The 24,813-nt window shown below is 40.4% G+C and overlaps 1 protein-coding gene across 3 annotated transcripts in view; it reads left to right on the plus strand.

Moving 5' to 3' along the window:
* The window catches only part of FHIT (fragile histidine triad diadenosine triphosphatase), a 1,485,355-nt gene that overhangs the window by 35,275 nt on the left and 1,425,267 nt on the right, over nucleotides 1-24,813 (plus strand). The gene's annotated exons all lie outside the window — the stretch shown is intronic.

Consider the following 24,813-nt stretch of genomic DNA (forward strand, 5'->3'; position numbering starts at 1 on the left):
AGTGCTGAGCAATAGTTAGAAGGGAGCAGGAGGAAATAAAATGATGTGCTGAGGGTAGCCAAATGCAATTGTATGCTTGCTGACTTTTGCTTTCTTCTCAGCAGTTAAGACATTCCAATGGCGCTAAGTTTACTAAGATTAATGCTAGATGGAAAAAGAATGCACTCATACCACTTCTGGTCAATAGTTAAGTAAAACCAGCTGGCTGAATAAAGCATTTAAGATAAAATGCAAAGTGGCATTTCAATTGGGTTGCATGAGATTTATCATGAAAGTCAGATGTGCCGTTGTGTAGAGGAGCTAGTTTTGTCGGAAGGAGAAAGCCAGCCAGTTTGGTGTAGCTAATTTCATTCCTCGCAGTCACTGTGGACACTAAGTGAGTTACAGGAAATGAACTTGCACATTCAAAGCAATGGAGGAAGTACCTACTCAGCCTCCAGTGAAACATTACAATTGAGTTGGTTTTTACATGGAAAAATGTAATTGTTTCCTCTTTCCTAGGTATATTTATAAGCGTACTTCTGTACAGCATTGTTCTTTGATTCATTGTTTAATTTCTGTTCTGCATGAAGTATTTTAATTTAAAGAATTCATTCTGGGGAATTATAGGGCTGCAGTTTCATCAAGAGTCTTTGGTGGCCAGGGTGAAATATGCCATAATTTTACATTTGTTTTCATCATCAATTATGTTTTTGACAATTATAGGTTTTTTCCTGTCATTTTTATTACAGCAATCATGACCGTGACCACTTTAGTTCAAGTTGGAAAAGCCATTTTGATTTATCTTATACTTTAAGTTATTCCTAACTTTGTGACAAATCTACTTCTGAAGCTGATTTTTAAATGTTTATTTTGAGGGCAATTTTACAGGGAAATTGGAGAAAATCCCTTTTGAATAATCAAAACGTGAGCTATAAAATTACTATTTTGAGGGTTTGTTTGGTTTGGGATGACTGAACCCAAATGCATGACAGCTGGTTGGCTTGGGATTTTTCTGTAATGGTTGGCCACCAGTGAAGAAAAAACTATCTTAAGATATAGATGATTCTTATTTTCGGCCATGTAACTTACATATCTCTGGACCATTGAGCCACATCTTGGAAAAAAGCCATATTTGATAGCTTTTAGAAATAAATTCTCATAAATTGTTGAAGTTAGTGATGCTGTAGCAGCCTTCAAAACCTTGCGACCTTTAGGTACAGTTATAGTGCTCTCTTTCTTCCTGGAAAATGTTTTCACAATGGTATAGTTTTATTTCCTCTCTTCTCAATGAAAACCTTTTGTTACTCTGCTATTCTGGAGTCAGGCATAGATTTAGTTCTGGTTTGACTTTCATGAGTTATTGGACCATGTGGAAGTTATTCACCTGCTCTGTGTCTCAGTTTCCTAGTTTGTGAAATGGGGATAATAATACTATTTTACTCCTAAAGCTGTTGTGGAGATGAAATGAATTATTATGTGTTGAGGGCTTGGAACAGGTCCTGGCCCATGATAAGTACTCAAGAGCTACTAGCTGCTGCTGCTCTTGTGAATATTACTGTCATTATTATCATCATTTTCATCCTTGTGAATTTATCCTTTAGGTGTTTTGAGGTGTCTGTTCTCTTTGGAAGTGTCATGATAACGTTTTGAAAACTATCATGTTGTTACTAAAGAAGGGTGAATTCTGCTTTAGGAGTGGAGTGAAAAGATAACTTTTGGTTAATAAGTGAGGCCTCTGTAAGTAAAAAGTTGAAGTTTTGTAGACATGAGGGTAAACACTGTCTTTGGCTGTGTGTGGGCAACTACTAACTAATATAATCTTAAGAAGCGAGTGATCTTTTGCTAGTTACATGGAGGCATTTCTGAAGAAAGCCTTGGTAAGTTTAGAGGACTTCTTTGCTCCTCCCCCTTTTTGTTTCTGCATGTATTTGTTCCCCCCTTTTAACTGCATTTTATTTTCTTTTGACATAATTATACTAATTGGTACTGTACTCAGAGACCTTACCCAGGGCTGTACATTCAGCCTCAGGATAGGTGCATGACCACAAGCTTGGGTAAATGGGTGCCTCCTCTCTGGAAGTTGAATCTTGAGCTAGAGGATTCTTCTTTCTCCCGCGGGGCATTCTGCCCTGACAGTACCTCCCATGAGACCACTGTAGCCATTCCCATTTCCTAGCTTCCACTTCTGTCTTGGTCATTGATGACCTCCCACCCTTATTTTCCAGTCTTTCATGGATTTGCTGAGCCTCAAATTTCCTTCCTGTAATCCTTCTTACATTAGTCATTTGTTTTCTGTTGCTTTTAGTCACAGAACTAAGTGATAGGGTACTTTACACATTAGGGAGTTAAATTTGGAACAAATGGGCCATGATTATAAGTTTACAGTTAAAATACCAGTCACTACTTTCTTCTATCATGTATTAAAAGCTGAGCATTTTGCAGTAGATTAGATAAGGTAAAGAGTTCTCAATTATTTCAAAAATGGGCTGTTTTGCTGGAGTCTTCACTACTCTTGTATTTGGTAAAAAGAAATCACTTTTGGCTGCTTATCAAGTTCTCAAAGGATATGTGTGTATGTGGGGGGAGAATTGGAAATGAGAAGCAAGGGGGTCATCATTTCGGTTTCTGGGGCCCAGATTTCTTTGTGGCATAGGGATTGTGAAGGGACTGTGATTTCCTTCTACTTATCCCAGCATCCCAAAACAAAACTCTTTAAATATCTTTTTCTACTTTCCTCTGAAGTTTTATTCCTCTTTTGAACACTTCTCTTGCCCTGCTGAACACCTTCTTTTCAATGGTGTGTAAAATGTGATCGAAAACTCAATTACTTAGGTCTCTGACATTACTCGTGATTTCCCGAGAATGGAATGGACAAGTTTGCTCTATTTCCCCTTGAGTCCTGTTTGCTGACTACTCCTGTGTTCTGTGTGGTGCCTAGAACAAACTTGGTTAATGATTTTTTTTCACAGGAACATCAGTTTTGCACTCCTACTGTGAATAAATAGCATGGCAGCATTGTGTAGTGGAGAGAACCTTAGCCAAAGTGTTAGGAAACGTGCCTTCTAGTTTGGGCTCTGCCGCTTGCTAGCGTTATGACTTTGGGGAAGAAACCCAACATTTTTTTTTTTACAGTCTCAATTTCCTCACCTGTAAAATAGGATAAGCTTTATCCTATCTACTGCATAGGGCTTTTCCCAGGATAATAATATATGTGAAAGTGCTTAGGAAACTAAAGCGCTATGTAATATCCATGTATTATTTTTGTTACTATTATGGTATATATATTTATTAAACATTGAAAATTCGAAAGCTTATTTTATGAGACTGAATAAGAAAGTGGGGGAAAAGAAAAATAGAAACAAAACTCTGCACAGTGCTTGTTCTGGAATTCTGTCTGTGCTTCCAGCTCGCATTCCTCTGAAAGGCTCTGTGTCGCAGGAGGTTAGCTTCTATTGTCAGCATTCCCCAGGCTCCCTTGCTCTCTGGTTTTCCACTGGAGTAGTCAGTCCGTGGAAGGCACGGGGTGAAAATCCGAGAATGCAAGGTTGAAATATTGTCCCCTGCCTTCCTTGCAGCACTGCAGGTTGGCAGTGGCTGTATTCCTGTAAGGAAGGCTGCCAGGGATCCTGTCAAGGGCCTAGCTTCTGCCTGCTACTGCAGCTCTTTCCACCATTTGGTAACTGCTGCTTCCCTTTGCCCCTGTAAGTCTGGGGGAGAACAGTTTATTTCTGCTAACCACAGGGTGCTGGTTGTCTCTTCTTGGTTTCCCTTAACCTTGCCCACACCCTTCGTTAATTTACCTCAGTTACCCCAGGTGAAGGTGCTGTCTTTACCCTGATGTAACCTTGATAGCACAAAGGAACTTCTTTGTATTTCTTTCTGCCATTCTCAATTCAACAAATGTCTTTCTAGGACTTACAGTATGCCAGGGATATAGTAAATGTTTACTTACTATGAACTGGACATTTGGGTGGTACAATTGGAGGGATTATATCAATCAGGTTTTTAAAAAGCAAGTTTTGGTAAATTGAAAAACTATGCTATTCCTAGTATATAAAGACATCCAGGATTATGTTTATACATGTGAATTATCTTTTAAAATCCGTTTTTATTTTTATCATAGCAATGTGCCTACATTGTTTGGATAAAACAGCACTAAAAAGCAAATATTGAAAAACCACACCCCCTCTTCTTCTAAGTTCCCTGTATTGCAGCTTTAAACTCTGATACTTCTGACGTTTCTCTCTCTGTTTTGAGTAACATGCTTTTATGTTTTTTTCCCTGATATATCAAGTTTAGCAGTAGCTCTTTGACACTTCCACTCCTTTGGTCACTACAGCCTCCTAAAATGATTATATTACAATTTTTTTTTGTTTAAATTGATATAATGTTTACATTGTTATGTTATTAGAGTTGGTAATGTCTTCTTAACATATAACCTTTTTTTTCCTTGGAATTAACATGTGCTTTAAAAACATTGCTTACCTTATGAGGTAGATAGTAATGGCGTTTGTTTTATGGTTGTCAAAACTGAGGAAGTCTAAGTATTTTGCCTTGAGTCACACAGCTAATAAGTTTTAGGTTTGGAATTAGACTCCAGCTAGTCTATCTACAAAGCCTGCATTCCTAATTATGACATTATTTACAAACACTGTCAGGTCAGCTGTTATCCTAATGGCTACATTAAAAAAAACAAAAACAAAAACCCCACCCCAAACCAATAAAATCAGACTTGGGTTCTATCTTCTGAGATTCAGAATCAGTAGTTCTGGGGAAGGGAACAAGAATCTGTATTTTTAAAATACAGATTCTTTTAAAATACAGGTTCCATTTGATTTCATTGATCAGGTTTTGAGAACTGCAGTTGTATAATCCTACCATTATCGTAATCACCTTCATTACCGTCACAATCATCTACATCACCATCTCCACCAGCATCACCACCACTTCCATCAGCAGCAACAAATGACAGTTTTGCACAGTGCTCTCAGTAGCTGAGTAAAAATTCTGTATCCAAAAAAGCAGCTTCTTTTTGACCTTTTAGGTGAGCTCACACTGGTGGGTGATTCAGGTAACGGTTTATCCAGTCACTTTTAAGTTTGGCAAGTGCTCTGGGAGGAACTGTGCCCATAGAAGTGGACAAGGTAATTTTTTTCAGCTCAGCTGTTTGTTACTTTATCTGTTATAATGGCCATGAGAACATTGTTCCTGTACTTAACCCTGACCTTAAAGGGACTCCTTTTTTTTTTCCCTGAGAGTTCCCAATGGTGACATCTGGGAAAATATAAAGCTCAAATAAAGGAGAATTTTTGATGTCTTTGTTCTGTTTGATTTCCACGCTCCCCATCTCCCTGATGCTTGTGGTAGTTCTTGTTTATCTGGCAGGAGAGAAGCAGTAAAATTCGGCCTGGGGTTTTCTCATCCCTAGGTGTGAAATTATTTCAGAACTATAATAATAATACTTTGCATTTCTACAGTTCTTTTATTTGAAGATCTAAAAGTGTTAATAGAGCTTCCCAGCACCCTCTGAAGTAGGTAAGTATTATTAGAGAAGATTTTCTCCAAGAACATTTTCACTTCATATCCCATGTGTGACTTGCAAATGCTTTTGTGTTTTTTGGGAATCTCAAACCATATAAAGTGCCTTGCATCTAGGGCACTTCTTTTCTCTATATTTAATTTTCTTTAATTCCCGGCACACTGAGGGAAATATAGTCATTTCTCATGAGTGGGTGTGGCATTATTTAGAGAAAATTAAAATAAAAGCATTCTTTTATTGCCTTGTATTTGGACATTTTGCAAATGTTATGTAGTATTTATCAGCTATGGAACTGTCTATGTCACAGTTAATTTTCCTTTTTTTAAGGTAGCAGGACTTGTAATATATTGAACTTGGCCTGATAGTATGGTGTCCTTTGAGAACATGTCTCATGACATGTCAAGCCAGTTAAAAATACAAACCTAGTTTGCATTCTGAGTTAATTCTAAGGTTTAATTTTGAAAAATTGTTTTGAATGTTACATGCATGAATTTTAATCAGTAATGTTTAGGGTTTCGGCTCACTTAGTGTCATTGATGCAAAAGCGTTGCATGTCTGCCCTTGCATAGAACAGTCAGGAAAAGCCCTTCTAATTCTTAGTCCACAACTGGGCATCCTGGGAAGCTCTTTGTTCAGTATCAGGTGACCCTGCTGTCAATGCAAAGGCCATAGACACAGGATCTTTCACTGTGTCTTCAGGTCTTCAGTATTTATTTTCCCAGCATCCTCTCACAATTCCCTCCAAAAGATCTTATCACTTCCCTAGACTTTCTGTTAGGAAACAGGGTACCAACCTTCACTACTTGAAGGAACTGGAAAACTTCTAGCCTCTCCTCAGTCTTGAGAAAGTCTGATTTTATGGAAATAAAAAGAAACAGAACAGTTTAAATGAAATAGAACAATTGAAATTTGTCTTTATCCCTGTGTTTTCTGCTGGTATCTAGCACCATGAATTTAGTCTTTTGGTGGGGGGAACTTTAGTGAAGGTTGGAGTTTTAAAGGTTAGAGAATACTTCTAGTGCTTTCTGCTTTTGGACATGCCCCCAGTGAAGAATCAAAGTCTGTCAAAGTTCTTGAGATGAGAAAGGGAAGAATATACACAGGAGGGATCACAAAATGCGCAAATTGATCTCTTTAAATTACACTGCCCCAAATTTGCCACGGAGACAAGGTGATGCGTCAGCATTCATGGAGTGCTTTATGACTCTCATGATGGAGAGAGTGTGTCAGAGGATCACAGGGTTAATACTTTCCCTGGCATCTCAGTTGTCTTCCTTTTGGGGAAAAGTTCACTTAAGACCCATCATCTGAAGATTTGGAGGGATGTGGGCAGAATTATGAATCTCTAGACCATTTTCCCCAGAGGCATTTGCTCAAAGGAGGTCACATTAATTTGCTGCTAATTATATGAAGCTAGATTTATCGGTGAAGATGGTTTTGGCAGCAAACAATCAAAAAGTCTACTCAAAAGGGTTTAAACAATAAGGGAATTTTAAAAAAAGAAACCAACTACCCTCTCCATGTCTACCTGCTGAGCCCCATGGATGTCATGATTGATGGAAAGGCATTACAGAACGCTGACTCTGAGTGTCTGGAATCCAACCTCAATCCACTTTTCCCTGGTGCCAAGCAACTGGGTACCCACCAGGGTGCCTTTGATGGTTGTCATTGTGCAATAGGGGAAGGATTTTGAGCACTCGGCTGTTGACAGATTGCTGAGCATCGTCAATTATTTTGTGAACCTCTCTACTCACTTACTTTTGAGCACAAAATAAAACCCATCAGAATAAAGAAAATGAATTTTCTCAAGGAGCTAAACATCCTGAGGGAGGCAGTTTCAGGTTTTGTTAATTCAGCGACTCAACAATGTCCTTAAAGCCTTCATTTCTTGCTCTTTTTTTTTTTTTTTTCCCTCTGCCATCTTCAGTGCATTGACTTCGTCCTCAGACTGGCTGCCCTCGTGGTTCTAATATGGTTGCTTCATTTTGGGGAGCCATCCCCCATACATCCACTGGTATAAGAGACTGTCTGTTCTTATAAAGGGCTGTCCGTCCTTTTTAAATGCAAGGGCCCTTTCTGGTAACTGCTCCGGCGGCTTTCTCCTCGGGTGGCATTTGGCTGACTGCAGCTACCTACTTCTTCCGAAGTCGAACACTGGCACATGAGGTGGGATTACCTTGATTGCCTTAGATTGGTGCTTTCCAATCTAAGTTTGTTCATGTCATGGTACACATAGAAAATGATAACATTTGGTCAGAACATTAAGTAAACAGAATAGGCTGCTTACAACTGGAGGTGACTGGGTGTGTGTAGGTGTGTGTGTGTGTTGAGGGTGTGGGTGGGGATTCTGGCTGACCTGACTCTTCCTGCCTGGCTGCCCCAGGGACTAAAGGGGTGGATATCTGAGTAGCTATAACCCATTTCCTGGTTTCAGCTAATCAGGATTTACTCCTGAGTGGGATAATCTCACCTTGCCCAGGCACTTGCCTTTGTGGAGATATGACACCCCAATAAAATTGGGGCTTTACCTGTAAGGTAGAAGAGGGGATGCTGTTCAATAGACCCTTAGCTATGTCTGCTGTATGGATGTTTCCTGTCTTTGCATATATACCTAATGCCCTTCTTTATTGCCTTGTTGAGAAAGGACCAAATCTTGCAAATTTTAAGTGCTCAGTAATTATTTGTCTATCAAATGAATGAATATGTACTTGTGTATGAGACTAAGCTATGCACTCAATGCCACTGACTTCCTGTGGTGTGCCAGGAATGTGCTGTGTGAAGGGTGAGAAACATGGCCCCTGCTGATGAGTTTACACCCTAGGGAGGGAGACCGAGCGTAACTATTAAACAAACAATGCATGCATTATTAAAAATTATGTTAAGTCCTCTACAGGAAACAACAGAAGGCAAAACAGAGCAAACCTCCTCCTATGGAGTGATCTGGGAGGGCTTCTTTGAATTAATGACACTTTAGTTAAGACCTGAAAGAAGAATAGGGGAGGTATGTGTGTGTGTGTGTGTGTGTGTGTGTGTGTGTGACAGTCAGTCATGCAGAATGGGGAAAGAGGGTTTATAGTTTTGATCCTTGTAACTATGTCTTAGGAGTCATTTGTTTTCAAGAAACAAAGAAAGAAAGTGAAGTTGCTCAGTATTGTCCGACTCTCTGTGACTCCATGGACTGTAGCCTATTGGGCTCCTCTGTCCATGGGATTTTCCAGGTAAGAATACTGGAGTGGGTTGCCATTTCCTTCTCCAGGAGATCTTCCTGACCCAGGGATTGAACCAGGGTCTCCCACATTGTAGGCAGATGCTTTACCATCTGAACCACCAGGGAAGTTTCAAGAAACAAAGCAAACAGCAAAGAAACCCCAAAACAACGGAAGATAGGACACTCGCTATAAAACCACAGGACAGCTTAATGATTTGAGGGCAGGGTGGACTGACGGCTTCCTGAGGCAGTGAACCAGGAAGTGCTTGACCCTCAAGAGTTAACAGGAGCAGGACAGATGAATGGATAAACGTGTCTGCTCCATGTTGAGTCTCAGTGTCTCTATCCTGAAACACAGTGACTGCCTGGGGAACTGCATAGCCTCTCTTCTCTGCTTCTCCTTGTGTACTGGCTGGTCCCCTGCATAGTCCCATCCACCCTGACTGCCCCTACAGCTCCCTCTGCCCCATTCAAGGGGGTGGTAGAGACTGGCTGGAGTTACCACATCCCAGTTCGTCTATCCTGGGGGAGAGTATCTGAATGGTTTGCTGAGGTCAGGTGCCCACATTTGATGGAGTCCCCTATGTCCTGGGCACAAGGTCACCTGACTGGCTGCCTACTTAATTCTACTTAGTCCTATTCAGTGGGGTTAGGAGAGATTTTCCGAGAAGGTGGAATATAGGGCAGGTGAATGGATTAACACTCCTGTTAAATGCTGCTTTTTAGGTTCTCCAATCTTTTATTTTTTTAGGTTCTCCAATTTTAATACCACTGATAGAGTCCTGGTGATGCAAATAACTTAGTTACTAGCTGAGTTATTTAGCTGAGCACTGATGCCTACTGCAGAGTAGTGCATACAGCACATACTTAAGAAGTATTGGGCTGGTCAAAATTTCATTCAAGTTTTCATGTAACATTTAAAACCTGAGAACTTTTTGACCAACCCACTAGTTCAGTTCAGTTCAGTCGCTCAGTCGTGTCCGACTCTTTGCGACCCCATGGGCCATAGCATGCCAGGCCTCCCCATTTATCACCAACTCCTGGAGTTTACCCAAACCCATGTCCATCAAGTCGGTGATGCCATCCAACCATTTCATGCTCTGTCGTCCCCTTCTCCACCTGCCTTCAATCCCTCCCAGCATCAGGGTCTTTTCAAATGAGTCTGCTCTTCGCATCAGGTGGCCAAAGTATTGGAGTTTTAGCTTCAACATCAGTCCTTCCAATGAACACCCAGGACTGATCTCCTTTAGGATGGACTGGTTGGATCTCCTTGCAGTCCAAGGGACTCTCAAGAGTCTTCTCCAACACCACAGTTCAAAAAGCATCAATTCTTCAGTGCTCAGCTTTCTTTATAATCCTACTCTTACATCCATACATGACCACTGGGAAAACCATAGCCTTGACTAGATGGACCTTTGTTGGCAAAGTAATGTCTCTGCTTTTTAATATGCTGTCTAGGTTGGTCATAACTTTGTTTACAAGGAGTAAGTGTCTTTTAATTTCATGGCTGCAGTCACCATCTGCAGTGATTTTGGAGGCCCCCCCCCCCAAGAAGTCATCCACTGTTTCCCCATCTATTTGCCATGAAGTGATGGGACCAGATGCCATGATCTTAGTTTTCTGAATTTTGAGCTGTAAGCCAACTTTTTCACTCTCCTCTTTCACTTTCATTAAGAGGCTTTTTAGTTCTTCTTCACTTTCTGCCATAAGGGTGATGTCATCTGCATATCTGAGGTTATTGATATTTCTCCCAGCAATCTTGATTCCAGCTTGTGCTTCTTCCAGCCCAGCGTTTCTTATGATGTACTTTGCATATAAGTTAAATAAGCAGGGTGACAATATACAGCCTTGACGTACTCCTTTTCCTATTTGGAACCAGTCTGTTGTTCCATGTCCAGTTCTAACTGTTGCTTCCTGACCTGCTTACAGGTTTCTCAAGAGGCAGGTCAGGTGGTCTGGTATTCCCATCTCTTGAAGAATTTTCCACAGTTTATTGTGATCCACAGAGTCGAAGGCTTTGGCATAGTCAATAAAGCAGAAATAGATGTTTTTCTGGAACTCTCTTGCTTTTTCGATGATCCAATGAATATTGGCAATTTGATCTCTGGTTCCTCTGCCTTTTCTAAAACCAGCTTGAACATCTGGAAGTTCACGGTTCACATTTTGTTAAAGTCTGACTTGGAGAGTTTTGAGCATTACTTTACTAGCATGTGAGATGAGTGCAATTGTGTGGTAGTTTAAGCATTCTTTGGCATTGCCTTTGGGATTGGAATGAAAACTAACCTTTTCCAGCTCTGTGGCCACTGCTGAGTTTTCCAAATTTGCTGATATATTGAGTACAGCACTTTCATAACATCATCTTTCAGGATTTGAAATAGCTCAACTGGAATTCCATCACCTGCGCTAGCTTTGTTCGTAGTGATGCTTCCTAAGGCCTATTTGACTTCGCATCCCAGGATGTCTGGCTCTAGGTGAGTGATCACACCATTGTGATTATCTGGGTCGTGAAGATCTTTTTTGTATAGTTCTTCTGTGTATTCTTGCCACCTCTTCTTACTATCTTCTGCTTCTGTTAGGTCCATACCGTTTCTGTCCTTTATTGTGCCCATCTTTGCATGAAATGTTCCCTTGGTATCTCTAATTTTCTTGAAGAGATCTCTAGTCTTTCCCATTCTATTGTTTCCTTCCATTTGCACTGATTACTAAGGAAGGCTTTCTTATCTCTCCTTGCTATTCTTTGGAACTCTGCATTCAGATGGTAACCCAATAGTTAGCAGTGGTGATAATATATATGAGAGCTTTTTCTCAATGGTGTAAGCCAATTTTATTATTTTAATGAGAATGCTTCTTTGTTTTGTGAATAAAAACCACTTTTTAGAATGCCAGTCTGTATCTCCCCCCCCACCATGGTTTTATTTAAAAATAATTGACATCACAGACAAGTTTAAGGCATATAGCAGGGTGGTTTGATTTACATATACTTTGAAATGATTATCACAATAGGTTCAGCTAACACTCATCTTCTCAATAAAAAGAAAAAAAAAAGAAATTCTACTTGTGATGAGAACTTTAAGATTTACTCTCTTAATTTTCCTATGTATTGTACAGCAGTGTTATTTATGTTCGTCTTGTTGTACGTTGTTATTTCTAGTACTGATTTATAACTGGAAATTTGTACCTTTGACCATCATCCTCCAATTCCTCCTCTCCCCCAACCTGTCACCTCTAATAGTCACAAGTCTGGTCCCTATTTCTATGAGTTTTGTTTTTTTTAAGATTGCACATATAAGTGAAATCGTACAACATTTTTATTTTTCTCTCTGACTTATTTCATTAGCAATAATGCCTTCAAGGTCCATCCATGGTGTTGCAAATGGTAGGATTTTCTATATTTTTATGACTGAATAATATTTTATTGTATAAATATACCATATATCCATGGGTGGGCACTTAAATTGTTACCATGTCTTGGGTATTATAAATAATGCTGCTATGGAAATGAGAGTGAAGATATCTTTTCAAGTTAGTATTTTTGTTTCCTTTGGATATATTTCCAAAGTAATATTCCTTCATCATAGTAGGTCAATTTTAATTTTTTTCAGTCTTCTTCATACTGCTTTCTATAATGGTTATACCAATTTAAAATCCCACCAATAGTACCCAAGTGTACCCTTTTTTTCTACACGCATGTCAGCATGTGTTATTGTTCATCTTTTGATAGTGTCTGTTCTAACACGTGTGAAGTGATGTCTCGTGGTTTTAATTTGCATTTTCCTAATGACTAGTAATGCGATGCATCTTTTCAAGTACCCATTTGCCTTTGTATATCTTCTTTGGAGAAATATCTGTTCAGTTTCTTTGCCCATTTTTTAATTGGTTTGACTTTTTGCAATTGAATTATATGAACTCTTTTATATATTTTGCTTATTAAACCTAATCAGATATACGGTTTGTGAACAGTTTTTCCCATTCATTAGGTTGTCTTTTCTTTTCTTGATGGTTTCTTTTGCTGTGCAGAAACATTTTTGTTTGATATATTCACTTGCTTATTTTTTATTTTGTGACTTATGCATTAGGTTTCATATTTAAAAAAATTCATTAATACAACACATGTCAAGGAGCTTTGTTCCTATGTTTTCTTCTAGCACTTTCATTATTTCAGGTTTTACATCTAAGTCTTAAGTCCATTTTGAGTTGATTTTTGTGGATTGTATAAGATATGGGCTCAGTTTCATTCTTATACATGTGCGTTATCCTGGCAGCATTTATTGAAGAAACTGTCTTTTCCATTGAGTATTTTTGGCTCCCTTGTCAAATATCAATATTAGTTTTCCATATATGCTTGGATTTGTTTCTGGACTCTCAATTCTTCTCCATTGATCTGCTTTTATGGCCAATACCATAAAAACAACTGTTTTGATGACTTTAGCTGTGTAGTATAGCTTGAAATAAGGAAGAAATTGCTGTGTGGCAGCAATTATTTACATAACATTTACATTGTATTAGGTATTTTAAGTAGACTTGATTTAAAGTATCAATACATGGGAAGATATGTGTAGGTAATATGCAAATACTATGCCATTTTGTTAACCCATTTTAAAATGGGTTATTCTTATTTATGCCAAAGAATTGATACGTTTGGACTGTGATGTTGGAGAAGATTCTTGAGAGTCCCTTGTACTGCACGGAGATCCAACCAGTCCATCCTGAAGGAAATCAGTCCTGAATATTCATTGGAAGGACTGATATTGAAGCTGAAATTCCAATACTTTGGCCACCTGACGTGAAGAACCGACTCATTTGAAAAGACCCTGATGCTGGGAAGGATTGAAGGAGGGAAGATAAGGGGACTACAGTGGATGAGATGGTTGGATGGCATCACTGACTCAATGGACATGAGTTTGAGTAAACTCCGGGAGTTGGTGATGCACGGGGAAGCCTGGCATGCTACAATCCATGGGGTCGCAAAGAGTCGGACACGACTGAGTGAATGAACTGAACTGAACTGAACTGAAGCCATTTCATATAAGGAACTTCAGAGTCCTTGGATTTTGATATTCTTGCAAGTGTCCTGAAACCAATTCCCTGTGGATACTGAGGGACAGCTGTCTAACTGTCTCTGTGTTGTTTTGCTTTTTTATAGTTACCAGTGACTTGAAATGTATTTTGTTTTTTTTTTTTCCCACTTTTAGTCTATGAATGTTTTAAAGGCTAAAGTGAGCCTCTTGAAGGCATCATATTGTTAGATCTTGTTTTTTATCCATTCAGCCATTCTGTGTCTTTTAACTGGAGAATTTAATTCATTTATGTTTAAAGTAATTTTTGATAAGTAAGGACCTATTGCCATTTTGTTCATTGTTTTCTGGTCAGTTTGTAGATTCATTGTTCCTTGTTTCTTATTCTGATTTTTTAAAAAATCTTTTGATGTCTTTTGATATCAGTATGTTTTAAGTTCTTTATTGTGTTCCTTTTTGTGATTACTATAGGATTTTCCCTTGTAAGTACCTTGAGGCTTAGATAAAATATCTTAAACTTATAACACCCCATTTTAAACTGATAACAATTTAACCTGCGTAGAATTCATAAACTTTATGCTTTTACTTCTCTTCCTCTTCACATTTTATATACTATGTATATAAATACTATATGTATATATATATATATATATACTATATATGTATATGTATATATGTATATATATGTATATATATATACTATATAACTAATAACAGATTTATTATGCTTGTGGTTATTTTTACTGCCTTAAAACAAAACTTTTAAATTAAGGTTTTTAAGTGAATTATGCACCACTGTCACTTACAGAATCTGTGACTGTATATTTTATCATCACCAGTGAGATTCATACCACCTTTTTTTTGTTTTTATGATGTTAATTAGTGTTTTTTTTTCTTCCACTCAATGAACTCCATTTAGCATTTCTTGTAAGGCAGGTTTAGTGGTAATGAACTTTTATTTGTTAGGAAGTCTGTCTCTTTGTGAAGGACAGCTTCACTGGACATAGAATTCCTTGTTGACAATTATTTTCTTTCAGTATTTTGATTTTGTGATCCCATTTTTTTTCTTGGTCTAAAAATTTCTGTTGGTAAATCTGCCCATAATCTTTTGAAAGTTCCTTTGTATGTAGCTTCTGTCTTTTGTCTTGCTATTCTTAAGTTATTCTGGTGGTGTCATATCTACTTGGTTTTCTTGATCCTTAACTCTTTATGTCAGTATCTGCTCATTTGAGTAATCAGACTCCTTTTCTGGATTTTACAGGCCTGCTTTGGCAGAGATGTTTTTTCACCAGTCAGCTCCATTTGGGTTTCTGAGTATGTCTGCAAGTGTTGACCTTGGGCAGGTGGGGTCTACTATTATGATCTGGTTTTGGGCAGGGCAACTGTTTGACCTCTGAGGATGGGAATGGGGATGAGCTGAGAAAAACTGGTTGAGAACAGTTGGACAGGACTGCTGGCTTAGTTCCTTACCCAAGCGAAGCTATCTGCTCGTCTCCACTGCTGCCTGGATTCACTGGTCAGGCTTGCTAGATAGATGGTTCACAGGGCTGTGAATTAGCTTTCTTGCTCTGGCAGGGTAGCAGGATAGGACCCAGGGCCTGTCCAGCTCATTGTTTGGGGAGCTGAATCAGTCCAGAGTGTGAAATATAGCCTTGGTCAGGTTAAGCCCCCAGTTTTGCTCTGAAGATGGGGTGTACCATGGGCTGTGCTAGCACCAGTACGCATAGGGCTATTGAGTGGGCACTGCGTATTCCTGTGTGCTCTGGGTAGAGTCCCTGATTGGAGAGGCTGATGGCCATGTTCAGCAAGGAGCAGAGCTATAAATTAGAGTTCCTGCCTGGGTGCAGTGGGAGAAGCAGATCTAAAGCTGCTAGAGCTCTTTGTTATGTTAATTCGAGCTAACCTGCACCCCAAGTTCTCTGACTAAACAGGGCCACTGGCTTTGCTCTGGAAACTGTTGGCTCTACCTACCTCTTGGCTCAAGTGCTACTGGGCCACATAGCTTCCAAGAGTTACCTCTAGCTCTTCTGGTTAGATTTAGAGAATACCATGTTCCAAAGTGGCCAAAATCCCTTGCCTGGTTTGAAGCAGGAGGGGATCACTCCAGGCTTCTCTCAGTTTCCTGAACCAGCTCTTTGACTGGGAGGGGCAGTGAGCTACCCTCAGCCTTGGCTGTGAGTTAATCCTCCTGCTTGTCCATAGCATGGCAATGCTCTGTACCTGGTACTAGCTTTTCTCTGGGGTCAGTCGGCTCTGCTTGCCTGCCTCTTGGCTTGAGCACAGCTGGGCTGCTCAGCTTGCAGTTTTCTCCAGCCCTTCTGGTCAGATGAGACCAGAAGATGCTCTCCACAGTGGATGGGGCTGTGATTCAGTTCTTTGTCTGGGTGTGGGCAAACTGAGCTTTAGGGCTAGTACAGATCTGTTGATCTGTACTCTGTGGGAGTTCCCTGATTAGAATGTGCTCTCTGCTTGGTTTTGCACATGGGCAAAGCTTCTGGGTTTACTACTTGGGCACTGCAGGTGTGAACTTGGTCTGCCAAGATCTCTGTGCTGGTTGTTACAAGCCCCTCTTCCATCTCTATCACAGTCAGGTTCCCGCTGATTGAGCCCCGAAGATTCCCCTGCAGTCTCCATGGCCTGAGGTTGAGTAGGAGATCCTGTGAAGTGATCCACAATGCTTGGGATGCTGGTTGTATCCACTGTGTTCACCTTCCCACTGGAGGAACTGGAGACTCAGGGGAGACCGCTCCACGTGATGCTGTGCTGGCCTAAGGGAGGGGCAATGTGGTCAATGGGTAGCTACTTCTCTTACCTTCTAATGTGATCTCTGTTGGTCTCTGTGGTACATGGAGTGTGCTTTAGCCTCATCCCCGTCATGTTCTAGGATTCTCTGAGTGGTGTCTTATTCTTGAATAGCTGTTAGTTGTTCTTTTTAAAATATTTTATTGGAGGATAATTGCTTTGCAATGTTGTGGTTATTTCTGCCACACAGCAACGTGAATGCATACACTGTCTGCCCCCACTTATGCCTCCCTCCCACCCCTACCCTGTCCCACCCCTTAGTTGTTCTGGTAAAGCAGAGCAATGTCATGAACAACCTATGTTACCATCTTGGTGATGTCTCCCTCACTAGTCTATTAATATATCTTTAAATCACTTTATAGTTACTTTATTCATATTATAAAGATAATGCATTTACATTTTAGAATATTTGGGAAAACATATCAGCAAAACAGAAAAAAATAGAAACTTTTTATAACCCTTCTGCCTGGAGGTGAACACCTGAGGTGTTTGTGAATATTTGTTTCCAGTCAGTTCTCCATGTAGATACGTCTTTTAGAAAAATTGCACATACTGCTTTTTCCACTTAATATTGTATTGTGAGTGATAAAAATTCCTCTACTGCATCATCCTTAAGGTCTGTACTGTATTCCCGCATGTGAATAGAGCATATAGGCCTGTTTACAGGGCATCCCTGGAGGCTCAGTGGTGAAGAATCCACCTGCCAATGCAGGAGACACCGGTTCATTCCCAGACCTGGGAAGATTCCACATGGTGCAAAGCAGCCAAGCCTGTGCACCCCAACTGTTGAGCCTGTGCTTCAGAGCCCAGGCACCTCAACTACTGAGCTGCAGCCTGAGAGCCTCTGCCCTGCAAAAAGAGAAGGCACGGCAATGAGAAGCCATGCGCTGTGTCTAGAGAGTAGCTTCTGCTCGCTGCAACCAGAGAAAAGCCCAAGTAGCAACAAAGTCCCAGCCCAGCCAAAATAAATAAATAAATAAAATTGTTTTTAAAAGAGACGTGGATATACAGATTTGGAAAGCCCATCTGCTGCTGGATGCAGTCTTTAGGCTGCGATGGATTGGAATGTCAACCCCGTCTGTGTAGCAGGGCAGATACTGTAAGGTGATTGTCGAAGTTGGTCAGAAATTAAGTTGGTGTGATAATGATCACTCCTTTTCCCCAGGCCACCACTTTCTTGAGGATGATTTGTGTGAAGCTCATTTGCTGTTTTGCAAGGGAGAGGGCTCAGCCTGAGCATCCTTTTAAAGGAAAATAATCAGCATTCCCCCTCAGGGTTCCAGGAAGCTTCTCTGCCGCTCAGGTCAGGGCAGCCCCTGCAGACTGGAACTTGCTCCTCCTGATAAAGCAAATGCAAGCATGCCAAATTACTTTGCTCTGGCTTAACCCTACTCCAGAATGAATCCACAAATGCTACAGAAGGATAGCTTATGAACATGTGCTACACAGAACTCTGAAAGCGTCCTGCCTACTTAATCCTTTTCCTACTTCAGAGAAAGAAAAAAGTCTGTGTATACTTGAACCGAGAATTGAGGGATCACAAAAATGAAGATTGGATGCCGTGCTTGAAATCACCAGTTGTGTTTTCTCATTTCCCCTTGAGCCATGGGTTGATTTTTCAGTACAGCTGCGTCAGTGGGGAAATGTGCTACTCTTTCTAGAGTTCTTAGATTCACTCCCAAATACGTGACTCTGTCTAAATGCCTTTTGAGGAAATGCAAGTTCCCCTTATGGTAGATTCTGAGGACTGGAGGTCATCTCTTCAGGTCATTATTCCCTCCCCAATACATCCCTCCCCAGTACATCCCTCCCCCCACCACCCACACACAAAGACTCGATTCAGATGATCACAGATGGTGAAGGGCACTTCTCTCCTTTGTGTTCTTGGAAAGAATCTTCCAGAGAGATGCCTGCAGTCACCATAGGTGTGCATTAGCTCAGAGGTTCAGGAATGTGCCCTGGCACTTAGATTGCCTATTGATTTGAGATGATTCCCCTGCAAAACAGTTCATGTATATTTCCATGCCAAACACCCTTGCTTGCAAACACCCACAGAAGCTGTTCTGGCAAGCTGTCTAATGGCGAGGATCCCCCTCTGCTAGCTGTGGGTGTCCCCACCTGGGAGCTCTGGAGGTCTTTATCAGGTCACTTCAGTCTCTTCCATCTCCAAGAAGTGAATGTGATTCTCCTGCCTGTGTCTTATTTAATGTGTGTCTGTATCTTCCAGCTGTCTTGGACTGGGGGTCTTCAGGGCCATGCGGTTTGACACGAAAGGCACTACTTGTATATAGTCAGTCATAATGAATAACTGTAAACATGATAAGATGCCTACCCAGTGGGGGTGTTAGCCGAGAGGTGTGTGAATCTGCTTGGAGGGGCAACAGCTGAGATGTCAGAGTAGTTTACCATCTCCTGGGTAGAGGCATTGGGAGAGTGGTTTCTGTCTGAAAAATACACAAGCGTTAGACCCTAAACCTCCCCTTCTGTGGCTGCAGGTGCTCATGCCTCTGATTTTAAATGAGGGAAGTTCTATGAGTACTAGACGGGTAGGAGATTCAGAGCAAGAAAGAGGTAAAAAATGCAGGGGCCTTCAAAATGGGAATAAATTGTGGTCATCATCAACCCAGGATATATTGGTTAAGATGCATTCATGGGGACTTCTCTGGAGATCCGGTGGCCAAGACTCCATGCTTCCAATACAGGGATCCAGGTTCAGTCCCTGGGTCAGGGAACTAGATCCCACATGCTGCAACTAAGAGTTTGCATGCCACAACTAAGGCCCGAAGCAGCCAAATAAGTAAATAATTTGTAAGACAGATGTATTCATGAAGAACTCTTGGCACATGATTTGGTGTGCTTCATACCAATAAGACTGCTAACCCTGTTTCATTCTCCAGATAGACATTAAAAACACTGATGCTGGCAAACAGGGAAGATATTAATACTAGAACAGTAAATGAAAGCATATGGGTATTAATTACATTGTAACGACATGGAATCATCACACCATTGATATTTATCAATTGCTATTGATATTTATACTTTGATATTTATCATTGATATTTATCATGGTATTGTGATATAGTCTGAAAATGTAGCCAGCATATTTAAGCCTATAATATACTCCAGGCAATATGGAGGTCACTTTTCTTGAATTCTCTTATTTAATCTTTACTGCAATTCATGGGTCAGGTATTATTCTTCAGAATTTAATGGGTGAAGGAATGGAAGATCAGAGAAGTTAAGTAACTTGACCAAGATTGTACAACTTGTGAAAAGGAGGCACTTTATTATTTTTTTAATTATTTATTTTTTAATTTTTGGCCACCCTGTGCATCAGGTGGGATTTTAGTTCCTCAAAAAGGGATCATGCCTGTGTCCCCTGCAGTGTAAACTGGAAGTCCTACCCACTGGACCACCAAGAAAGTCCCAGAAGGACTTTAAAAGAGAGAAACTGCAGTATATCTTTGTCCAGTTAGGGTAAGGGAAGGAGAACTTGTCTTATCTCTGAAAAGGCATACTGATGGAGTTGGTGCTCTTTTCCTGGTAGCTTTGGACAAAGTTGAGATAATTTGGTGACAGATCTTAGGCAGTGTTCTTTTCTGCAAAGCTGGTCTATAGTCATACATTCTTTCAGTCACTCATTATGATTGATTCATTCAGATTCATGCCTTTTATTTTTCTGCAGAATGGGCATCTGCTTTAATGAGAGTTAGGTGTTAAAAGTAACAGGAAAATAATTAGAGAATTGAACATTTGATTGGAGAGGAGGCTATCCAGGGAAAGCAAGAATATACGGTCCTTTGTGGTGAATGTGGCAAGAAGCAGCAGAATTCAGGAGCTTGCTCCCAGAGTTATTGGGGTGACCTCTAGCTAATGTGTCTTCTCCTATTGGGAGCCCCTGTTTGTATTCCAGAAATTTGGTTTCAGCACAGGGACGGGCATTTGTTCTGCATTGTCAGCCACAATGAAGAAACCTATTAACAGCATGTGATTTCTTTGTGATGGGTGATTTGAGAGCTCAGACTTGTATGTCTAAAAGAGACGGTGCATAGAAGTGGAGGAAGGACCTTCATATCAAATAGTACAGCAGACTTCCTTTATGACACATGCAGGGACAGCCCCAGAAATAAATAATTATGGGGTGGGTAACAGCCTGCTCATTTGTCCCTTTACTTCTCATAGCTTGTGGCATTCACCGTCCTCTTCCCCAAGCACCCAACCTTCACCCACTCTCCTTTGAATTCTCAGTACCCTTCCTACCTCTTTTTGGTGGTCTGTCTTCCATTAATCAGAAGCAAGATAGGGGGTGTTGACAGCACTGATATCACTCATTTACTCTTTAGTGCAAATTCAGACCAATTTATTACAGTATTTCATGTGATACATGAGATGATTTTACATAGTATGTGAGTGGACACATGTTTGATTAATTGCATTACATTTTTTAGGTTTTCTTCCATTTATGGCAAGTGATGTTGACTAAACACAGGTGATGCTGGATGTTTACAGTGGTTGTATGAAACTATCTTTCAAAAGATTGAACTTGGCAAAATCAAATTGGTTAAAAGAAAATTATTGTATTAATGACAGAATATTGGTTTACAGGTTATATAAGAATCATGAAAGGAGTATGTGAATGACTGAAGTTTTAAAACAGGTTCCCTGTATTTGCATTTCAAACTTTAACTCAAAGGAAGAGAGAGGCATTGATCAGGGTGGAGAGAACACTCCTGAAGTCTCACTTCTAGGTGGCCACTTGCTTCATACTACAGGATTGTAATTCACCTGTGTTACAGATGACTTGTGTCACTCCAGGCTTTTCTCTTTTACATTTCAGAGAAAGTGATTCCTTCTCTATAGCATTCATTTTGGTGTAGCTATGAGGCTTGTAGTCACAAGGTTCTTTAAATGCTCATGTGTGCATGGACCAATGCTGGTTTGAGTATACAAAATAGGGGGGGCAGGCCTCCCGGTACCTTGAGCAATGCTACCAGGTCTGGGATGAATATTTCTGGATGACTCCTGAGAAAGGACAGTTGATTGCCCCTGCTACTATTTGCTGGGAGCAAAAAGAACAGAAAGTTGGATTTGGAGACCATCCCCTAGACCCAAAAGAATTGTTATTTGTCCCCTGAACAAAGTAAACAAATCTTGGAAGTTACCTATCACCCCAGTCAGTCTGCTCAGTGGCCCAGTTCTGATTGGCCTGGAATCCGCTGGGTAGCCCCCAATGGGACCCAGTGGCTCTGTGGGCTTAACTTATGGCCATGGTTACCAGTTGGCTGGGTGGGGCGTTGCACATTAGGATTTGCTTTCGCCCATGGCAGAATTAAGCCTAGCCTACACCAGCCTCCAGTAAACCTGCCTTATCTGCATGCAAGATGGACACAATCCGTGTTCCAATGGTATGACTATCTTGCTGCCTTGTTTGTACCCTCTGTAGGGACAAGGGATATCATGGTTAAGGTAGAGGCCTTAACTAATTTCACTAAACAGGCCCTCTTAGACAGTACTAAAGCCATTCAAGCTTTGAACGAAGAACAGATTCAGATGAGGAAGGCAATAATTCAAAATAGGATGGCGTTAGACATACTCACAGCAGCCCAAGGAGGGACTTGCGCTGTAATTAAAGGTGAATGTTGCATGTACATCCCTGACCTGTCTGGAAATGTATGTACTGCCTTGGAGGATATGCAAAATCAAGTGAAAGCCATGTCTAATGAACTGTTGTTATAGTAATCTTGATCATACTGCTTTGTGGGCCCTGCTTCCTACAATGCCTTCTGAATTTTGTAACCCAGAGGTTGATAGCATTCTCTCATGTGGGTGGCAGGGTGGCTAAGGTACAATATATCTCAATAAATGATGCTCGTTATGGAAACTAAGAGCATCAAGATGGGGGAATGAAGAAGGAATTCATAGGGACTGGACTCCATCTCAGGCCTGATCGTGCGCGGCCACCTCTCCAGTGGACTCTGATCTCTGTGCTTAGCGCCTGTGGGAATGACAATGGAAGGATAAGACCCCCGCTCTGGGCAGGGGAATCTTGAAGAAGAGAAAACAGACACTAATCACCCCTGCCTCCGGACAGTATCTATCGAAATGTAATCACAGGCTTATCGGTTATTAACTGGTTGGAATGTAACCGCGGGCTTATTGATTATTAACTGTTTGAACACATAACACGTGAATAATGGGGTTATTGTGATTGTATTTGTTATGCCCGATGTCCGAATCCCTGAGTGGGAAGAGAGAAGGCTTCCAAGGCAATGCAACTCGCAAAAAAAGGGAAGTTTATTACTGACTCGAGCCAGGGCCTTCTGCCTCTGCCATCACAGTGGTGCAGGGTCAGAAAAGCCCTGAGCCCAAGCTGTTACACAAATTTATAAGATATGCATAATCAATTAGTAGCTGGCTTAAGCGGATTGGTTACATGTTTGCAAAGCAATTCTATTGGTACAGACTTTCGCGGGCTTTTTCAAACCTGGGCTTTCGCGGGCTTTTCAGCTTTCCCTTTGTCTCTTACTGGGCGCATATTGATTGGCTGGCTTCAGGTTACCTGATGGGGGTAGGGAATCTTACCATTTTGGGGAAAGCTAAAACTTAGGTCCAGGCTGCCTGTCATGGAATTAACCCTGGCAGCCTCACAGTATTTACCCTTCCTTTGTAAGCCTCAAGGGATTTGGGGTGGTGGGTTTGGACATGTACACATGGGGTATAAAAGATTTTCACAAATGCTGGTCGGGGCCCTTGGCTAAGAGGAGACTCTGCCTTGGGCCTGCCGATGTAATAAACTGCACTCCACTATGAAAAAAAAAAAAAAAAAAAAAAAAGACGTGGTATCTAAAGCAGCAGAATGAATAGTAGAAACCATCTAACCACAGAATTATAGAACAGAGAGAGAATGTTTATTTCATGTACCCAAAGTAGCACCTGAGTTTATTCATGAACTGTTTTTCTGAAGGACAGGAAAAATTGCCCAAACAGAGATTTTTCTCTGAAATAACAATTAAGCCATGATAGAGAACAAATGACTGTAATTTGTAATGGACCCAGTATGGAGGGATTCAGGGGTTTGCTAGCATTAGACTACTTGGTAGGGTTTTTTGGTGTTTGAGTGGGTTTGTCTTAAGGCAGAGCTAAGAGTGGGGAACTCGGGAATAAGAGCAGCCTTAAATGGTGGAATTATCATGGAAAAGTCCACAAACAATAAATGCTGGAGATGGTGTGGAGAAAAGGGAACCCCTAACACTGTTGGAGGGAAAGTAAATTAGTGCAGCCACTATGGAGAACAGTATGGAGATTCCTTAGAATACTAAAAATAGAGCTAGCATATGATTCAACAATTTCACTCCTGGGCATATATCCAGAAAAGACTAAAACTCTAATTCAAAAAAATCCATGCACCCCCATATTCATAAGCGGCACTATTTACATTGGCGAAAATAGGCTAAGTTGCTTCACTTAGTGTGATAATCTCTAGGTTCATCCATCTTGCTGCAAATGGCATTTATTTCATTCTTTTTGATGGCTGAGTAATGTGTGTGTGTGTGGAGGTAACCTAAATGTACATTGACAGATAAATGGATAAGAAGACACAGTGTTTGTCACACACACACACACACACACAATGGAATATTACTCGGCCATCAAAAAGAATGAAATAATGTCATTTGCAGCAACATGGATGGACCTAGAGATTATCATACTAAGTGAAGCAGCTTAGAGAAAGACAAATATCATATGACATCACGTATATGTGAAATCTTAAAAAATGATACAAATGAACTTTTTTCAAAACAGACATAGACTCACAAACATAGAAAACAAATCTGTGATTATCAAACAGAATAGGAAGCACGGGGGATAAATTACAAATTTTGTATTAGCGTATACATACTATTATATAGAAAATAGATAAACAAGGGCTGACTGTATAGCACAGGGAACAATATTCAATATCTTATAATAACTTATAATGGAAAATAATTTGAAAAAGAATATATATGTGTGTGTACATATTTACACATGTTTATGTATATGTATATATATATATATATATATCTGAATCACTTTGTTGTATACCTGAAGCTAGTAGAGCACTGTAAATCAATTATACTTCAGCTTTTTTTTTTAAATGAAAAAATTAGTGAAATTAAATGGAAATTGCTGGTGTTCTGCACAGGACTGGTCAGATGAAATTGTGGACTCCTTTCGGCCCTGTGAGTCTGGGTTTTCCAGTCCCACAAGATATTTATTTGATT

Source organism: Muntiacus reevesi, chromosome 4 (assembly GCF_963930625.1).
Source record: "Muntiacus reevesi chromosome 4, mMunRee1.1, whole genome shotgun sequence".
In the NCBI taxonomy this organism is placed as follows: Eukaryota; Metazoa; Chordata; class Mammalia; order Artiodactyla; family Cervidae; genus Muntiacus; species Muntiacus reevesi.